Raw genomic sequence first — 8727 nt, 5'->3', positions numbered from 1 at the left:
TTGTATGGAAATCATAAAAGTGGACAACATTTGGCAAATGGACCTATCTCTTCCGCAAACTATCTGGCTAAAGAGTTATATGTTTATGGGTTTAGAAAATTCAAAATCATTATATAAATTCTCTCTAATTATAATGCAAAAGTTTATATTAATATAGATTTAGAAAACTCAAAACAAGTTTAAATATAGATATATATTTTTCGATTATAATTAAAAATTTGATATTAATATAAATTTGTAAATTGGAATTACATTTAAAATTTGCCTGATAATATGTTTGTCAAATAAAATTAAAAGACTTATATTTTATAAAATATATAACTATTTCTTTTTTCCTTTTTCTTTATTAAGTAGTAAATTCTCACATAAATTTTAAATTGTATAAGAAAACTAACTTGAAAAGGTCTAATTTGGGGAAGGGGTGCCTAGAGGTGTTACATTTAAGTCTAGTGTTAGTGGATATATTCTCATTAAGCGTACTAAAGAATTAAGAAATTGATGCCTTGTTAACTTTAAATCTTTTATTTAAGTCATATTGTATTCTCCATCTTATGATTTTGTTCCATTCGACTCATGAGAATTTCCATGGTAGGTGATCAATTTGTTGCCAATGTCTCTTGTTGAAATTGGAGTTGGTTAAATTCGTATTGTATGTCAACTATTGCTTCTACTTGACTAAATAGACTATCATTTTTTTTCTTCTTAAAGTCATGGGCCATTTCCACAAGAAGACCTAATTTCTCTAAATAAGACATTGGTTTGTGGCTCTTTGGGAACTTCCCTATAGAGAAAGGACTAAAAAGTGAGCATAAGAGCAAGGATTGATAGGGAAGAAGTCATGCTTCCACCTTGTCCACTAGAATTTGATCAATAAAATGAAGAATATAGAGGGAAGTTTCTTTAGAGAAAAAAAAAGTCTCTGAAGTGTGACAAGGGTATCAACCTCCTATCTAACTGTCACGGAAAATAAATGCAACGAGTGGGCTATGCATGATAGGGACAGTGATCATGGAAGTCTTTAGGATCACGTGAGTTGGATGCAAAGGGATGTGGGTCATGTAATTGCGACGATAGAAAATATTACATGGAAGTAATAGGAGGTGTTCCATATTATTACCAATCATGCCACTTGACTACCACCTGCCAAGCTATTGACAACTCTTTAACTATGGTCAGGGGATGGGGGAGTGGAAACCCTTCCCATTTATTACTAGAATTCCTTCTTTGAAGTTGAATGGCTTAGTTTGCTAGTATATCTATCCATTTATTGTTGTCTTAACACATGATCGACCTAAATTTATTAGATATGGTTTAGTGTAAACTAAATCCTTTTAAATATTGATAGTATTGATTATGAAAGAAGAGTCTCCCACAAATATTAATTGATTAATATCTAGTGTTGTGGCTTGCTTGATTATTTGATAAACTACATATACCTTCGAGGGAATTTAAATGAAGATTCTTGACTATGAAAGAAAAGTCTCTCACAATAATAGTTAACTAATGTTTAGTGTTGTGGCTACTTAATTTCTTGATAAACTACATATGTGTTTGCTTGGTTATTCGAAACTTTATAATTAAGATATTTTTTCAAATTCCCTCAAATACACTAGCATTCAAACACACCTTCCACCATATTATATAAATTATTTTAAAATTCAATATATTATAAATTTTTATTAATATAAATAATATATATTTCACAATAATATAATAAATAAAATAAATACAATATAAAATAAAATATTTATAATTGAATATATATATATATATATATATATATATATATATATATATATAATCTAAGTATCTATATATCAACTTATATAAAGTTTATTACATTATTAAAAATTATATATTATTTGTCACTTGTTATTGTCATATACACACCACAATATCAACACAAGGATCGTATCAGATATTATTGTCGCATGCACAAGAGAACGTCAACATGAAATTCTGAACCTAAGGGTCATGTGAGCCTTCACATATTATGGCAATTTTTAATAGGTTATCACTGAGGTGTACATCTTTTCCAATACGATAATATATTCACATTTTAAACATATGAAGTAGCATACCATATGTATAAAACAATAAATATATAACCTGCATAACTAAATTTCAAATATTTTAAACCATTAAAAAGGCTACATAATTACACTTAATAACGGAAAGGTGTTGTTTCTATTTATTTGTTTTGTGCGGTCCTTGCCTGTCTAAACTCACGCGTACCCGTTGTTGTTTATCACGTTCTTCCATGCCCACATGCGACTCTGCTAATTAATTTGGAATGTGGAAATTAGCAAAATCATATCTCACATAATCACCCCTTGTTCACCCCTTGTTGCCTACAACGAACATTTCAAGGTATTAAAATAAGGTTGTATAAATTTATTTATTTATTTAAAATAAGGTTATATATATTTATTTATTGTGAAGATTTTCTTTTGTATGGTGGTATTTTCCAGAGCTATTATATTCATGTTTTCTTGAAATTTCAACCATTGTGGTTCATCATTAGGATTAGATGAGTGAAAGAGTCAGAACCTCAAGGGATCAATAAATAGAAGAGAGTTTTGGGAAGTGAGCGAACGGAGCCGACAAGTTTATTAATGATATGATTTAGATTATTAATTAGTTAATGATTGTTGAATTTAGGTTTCTGTGATCCATATCAAGTATTATGAGACAAGTGTTTCGGCGTGAATCACATGAAAGAACATTTGTCGATGCGTTTCAAACCAACCAGTGTGGTTCATCGTCAGGACAAGTTGAAGAATCAGATCTAGCTCTGCATATTAAATAGCCAGAGCAGAACATCCAACGGCTAAATTTCTTGACCAGGTAACGGCTATATTGACTAACGGCTAGATTTGTCTGGGAAACAGTTAGTTGGACTGGATTAAGGGCAAGGCCTTTATTTTAATAAAGTTAATTCAATTGATTATTAAAATTGATAGTTAGTTATATTCTTATTAAAATAAAAGTTAAAGGAACTATTTTATAAACTTATAATTATAAATATATAAATAAATTATAAAATAAATATAAATTAATAGTTAGTTTTTTTTTTAATATAAATATTATAGTAATTAATCATTAGTTATAATTTTTTTAAAATATAAATATATATTTAGTTATATTCTTATTAAAATAAAAGTTAAAGGAGGTATTTTATAAACTTATAATTCTAAATATATATTAAAATAAATTAAATATAAAATAAATTTATTTTAAATTAATAGTTATTTATAAAATATTAGAGAAAATTTTTAGGGGTTAGAAAGAATATTTTAATTATTTAGAATTAATTAATAGTTTATTTAAGGGTTAAATTAGTATATAATTACAGAATTCTATGATATAGAATTATTAATTAGAGTTTTGAAGGGATTTGTTGTATTGTTAATAGGGTTATCCTAATAATATTTAATTAATTTTAATAATCAAGCCGCGTACTTATAACCTAAATATCATATTTAAATATTATTAATATTTAATTTATTTTGACAATTATATTTTTATTTTTCGGCTCCATTCACTCACTTCCTAACCCTCTCCTCTATTTATTTATCCCTTGAGGTTCTGACTTATTCACTCATCTGATGTTGAACCACAGTGGTTGGTTCGAAACGTCGATTACAAGAAAACATGGATGCGATGGTTCTGGAAGATGCCACCATGCAAAATGTAGATCACAAAAACTTCAAATCTATAATAAAATTTTCTTTTATAAAAGCTTAAAATTTAAAAATAGATTTTAATTTTATTTATAAAATTAAAACTAAATGTGATTGAAAATGTATGGTTCTATTAAAGATAATTTAAGTGATGATTAGGAAACATGCTTTCTTACCTATATTATTTTGCTTCATAAAAGTTTTATGGTTTTAAGCTATTACATAAAAATGTTTTTGATTGGCTAAGGGATTCATTTTTTGAAATATCACCTACAAATTAACACTTACGATTAGAGGTAGTTGGTAAGAATGAAATTTGTTAAACCTAAAATTTATAGGAATTTTATAAAAGACAAGTTTGCGGCTATATTTCAATGTAAGTTAAGTTGATAACCTATCTATCTATCTATCTATCTATCTATCTATCTATCTATCTATATATATATATATATATAATTATAACATCAATCTTTTTTTTTAATTTTATTCATCATACACATTTATTTTATGGTGTAAATAGTTAAATGTATTTGTATGTTCTTATGAAATTAGAATATACTCACATGTTCATTGTACTACTAGAAATGATGTGTAGTGATTTATACCGTGATGAAATTGAAATAACAAAGGGTGAATGGATAGATTAACAAACTTCATAAAATTGAGTATTTATGCTATTTTAGTGTGATTTTATTTATTTCTTTATTTTTTAAAATAGTCAATATATTTCATTCATCATAATAGATATGACATTGATATTTTCTAAATTAACATCCATTGTGTTGTTATTAAAAGAGTTCATTTTATGTTTTCTCACTTTATTTTTTTCCTCTCATTTGGATGGAAATTATGGTGCTACATATGTATTTATAATCCTAGGCCTTACCCAAGAATTATTGATTATATTTAATGAAATCATGTGTTGATTTTGGAAATTTTCTCAAGGACATTTCTTTTGAGCATGGTCATATCTTTCTTAGCTAAAAGGGTGTTTAGTCATGTGTTGCTAATATCATGTTGTAGTGGGTCACATTTTGCTCATACTCAAGCCATGCCTAGCCATAGGTTTCCTTCATTAAACCCACAAGCACCTTATATCTTTCAATATTTAGAGATTGCCAAGGAGATCAACATGGGATGGGTTGGCCATTAGGCATTATGAGCTTTATAACTTGTGTATGGCCTGTTTATTGCTTGATCCTATCCTTTGAACCTATCTCTTACCCTTGTACATCTTCTTATAAAAGGAGGCCATATATGGTAATGAGGATCTGGTGAGACATATGGTATTAGAGATATAGCCTTAGGTTGTTGTAGAGGAAACAAAGGGAGTTATATTTCCATCATGATTGAGTAGGATGTTTGGAATCAACCCTCAAGAATCCTAATTGAGGTACATCATACTATCTTTATGATGATATCAAGGGATGCGACATTTCTTCCAAGTGAGAGAGGTTGAGGAACTTAAGGAGCTCACAAGTGGGAGTGTAACAAAAAATGAAAGTATTGTCACTTGGTGTATTCCTCTTTCCTAATATATTATAGATCTATGTTATTTCCCCCCTCCAATGCTTGTAGCTCCATACTCTAAATTTTCAACACATTGGATCGATTGTTGTGATCATGTCCTCTATTAAACGTCCCAGTATAGTTATGGTCACTAAACTCAGTAGAAAGAATTGTAAGTGACCGAATTTTACCATTGGCCACAACTATTAATTATTTTCTCATCATACCAGAACGCTTCATATTGGAGAGCTCTTCATGTTGGTCATCCCACTACTCTAAGACTCTCATGTCCTAGTATAGGGTCCATAGGGGTTAACTCTGTTAAAAAATGTAGCAAGAAAGGCTCAATTTGACTTTATCCTTAGTCAAATTGATTAAATCGAATTTCCACATTGGCAGGACAACTTGGAGGTAGTTAACTAGTGTGACATGGCTCTTGTCACTCAGTTATCTCAGTAAATTCGAGTTAGGGGCCCGGAGTTCAATCATGCATGTGTTGATTGATAAATTTTAGCAATATAATTTAGTTATTTTCAATTATCTGACCTCTAACTATTGATAGAGTCAGTTGAAGGTTAGTTGTACAGTGGGACAACAATCTAACTCCGAGATCTATCTATTAATTCATCAATCAACCCAAAATAGCTAATGCATGCATGAAATTTGAATTTCTCAGATCAAGTGGAAGAGACAAGTCTAGGGTGACATGAGTTGTATACTAGTTGAGTGTACAATTGTTACATGAAGTCAAGAAATCAATTTCTTGGGAATTGTGCAAGCCAATAGGGAATTCCCTATTGTTTAGGAGATTGAATTTGCTCAGATTTGCGCAAGGAAATAGGAGGTTGGAGGAGTAGATAATTGGCTAAGTGTTGGCCAGAGTTTCTCATTCAGTAGAGATAACAATTACTCTTTTGTAGGTTGTGATCTAAGTTAGAGAAAGCAATTATAATAGTTTCTCTATTTAACTGATTAATTCAAAGAGGCTTGAGGGTTTTTTCCTAGTTGAATTCCCCTATAAATCACTGTGTGCTTGTGGTTTTGCTTGTTGCATGTCTATGCATGTTGTTATAAATTGTGATTTCTATTTGATGCCACCCTAAGCCGCATATACCATAATGATGCAGCCTAAGCCACTATACCCACAGTATGCAAATAAAATTTCATGTCACACTATGTCTCTTTCATGTCCCAAGATGAACACCAATATCAATGGTGAAACCCTCTTAAACCAAAGTTTAAGACTTTTAATTGAATATCTAAGCGGAAGCTATCAAACTTTACCATAAAACATTAATTCCATTGATTTCTATTATAACTCTTGTATAATAGAAATATTTCATAACCCATACTTAAAACCTTACCTTTTCGCCATTCTTCAAACCTTTGCACATATATCGATGCTCTCTTTAGCGCATTAAATCTCCACCGTTGATCTGTCTCATCCGATCCAACGGTTATCGCATCACCCGCTCGCCAACTAGCTTGGCCGATCTCCATTGTTGATCTGTCTCACTTGATCCAACACTATCGTGTCACCTGCTCGCCAACTAGCTTCGCCGATATCCACTGTTGATCAATCTCGCTCAATCCAACGACTATCGCGTAATCTTGCATGAAATCGTGCATGATCGATATCAGGTCGAGAGCACACAGAAAAGTAGTTTTCTCATGCTATGTGTCGGTCGCTAAGGGTAATCGTGTAGAATTTTAGAATACCACTTACTGCTTTTAGGGCGTGCAATATACCACTTACCATCTTTTCAAGACCGCTCCGTCCTTTTTCTAGCACGTTAACCTGCGCATTCTTTTGGAAGTGATATGCGTTCGATCACCCATTAAACAGACGGTCCAATCACTCTGTACCTTAAAATCTTGACTTCATTTTGTGCGACTTAATCCTGGTCGTCTATCTCCCTCGCTCTCGTTCATTGATTTGACTAATCCAACGGTTCCTGTGCACTGTTACATTCTTTTGTTTCTTACTGTGTAATAGACCATTCGACTTTTTGCCTGCATATTTTTTTGCGCCTTATGGTCTTCACTTGTTCCGATCTCGACCTCTGCTCTATTATTTCATTTCTTCGCGCCTTTATGCTTCCTTCATAAATCCTTAGGTTTTAGGAAACCTTAGAGTTATACCTTTGCTATAAAATTGAAGGTTTTCTTCAATACTTTTTGTGTGTAAAACCATGACACTCGTCTTTGTACTTCTTCTCTGATTCTGCACACCTGCAACCTATGTTATGCAGAATTACTCTAGTTCACACATGATTTATCATTCGATTATTCAACCCACACTTGCACAATTATAAATTAAATTATCTGTATATATATAAACAAATGATTACATAATGAGTCTTCTTTTGGCCTAATATTCTAATCAGTGGCCTTTTCTCTTTCTGCTCGTAGGCTTACAGTCAACCCCTATCTAATCTCTGAACTCTAGAATCTCTAACCAACTGACTGACTGACTGACTGACTCTATGCCTTTTAGGCTTACATTTATACAAAAGGTTATGTTAACCAATTTTGGTTCAAATCCATAATCTGCTAAAGTAAATCCTGAATATCTTCTAAGTCCACTTTTGACTCCAGTAATCCCAAAGAATCCTCTCTAGTTCCACAAATCACGAAACCAATTCCTAATCTAAGACTTACAATTAATTTCCAAATCTCTCAATCCTCACTAATCACTCATCATCACTCATGTTCTCCTACATTCAAGAACATTTACAAATATCCTCACAATATCTAATTAGTTCCTATTCCAATCACTCAAAACATTAATAATTACATACATAGGAATCCAACTTCCTTGAAAACAGAAGACCCCCTAAGTTAACTAGAATATAAGGAAATTGTTGAGCCAGATGCTCCTGCATCAGACTCCCAAGGTTAAAATAATCATGATCTCATGATCATGTGCTTCCGACCTTTGTCTTCCTAGATCCCATAGTTTGTTTTGTAATTTGTCTTTGGTTGTTGCTGTTGTTTGTTGTTGTTCTCTAGGTTTCCACACTTTATGTTGCTTTTTCGCACTAGCTATGCTTTCACAATATTCTGCTGTCTTTTTCTTATTGCTGCTTGGCCTTCTTACTGTTCCTTTCTTCTGAGGCACCTTCATCATCAATATTATTATTCTTTCAATCTCTATGTCCAATTTATCTTTTGACTGATAATTACTTTTCCATTTGTTGTTGTACTCTGTTCACTCATCTTCAAACTGATATTTACTATCTTCTCTTTCAACTTGTCGGATTCTTACTACCACCCTTTCATCCTTACCCTCATGTGGCTTCCCAAACAACCTCTGTTCAATCTCTGTAAATTTAATTTCAAAAAATAAATTGTCCTCCAATTCCCTTTGTACTTGATTCCTCTCAAATAGACCACTATGTTGTTCATTGATTCCAGCATATTTTCCTTCCTCTTCCTTGAAAACCCTCAGTAATTTTCCTTCACTTCCTTGACTGATTCTAACAATTATTTTAACTTCTTCAAGCATGGTATCTTCATGCTTTTATTTTTCCTC

This window comes from Pinus tabuliformis, chromosome 2_2 (genome assembly GCF_031772625.1).
Source record: "Pinus tabuliformis cultivar Carrire ecotype Pingquan chromosome 2_2, CPIR1, whole genome shotgun sequence".
Taxonomy (NCBI): domain Eukaryota; kingdom Viridiplantae; phylum Streptophyta; class Pinopsida; order Pinales; family Pinaceae; genus Pinus; species Pinus tabuliformis.
Note: the sequence above shows the minus strand (reverse complement) of the source record.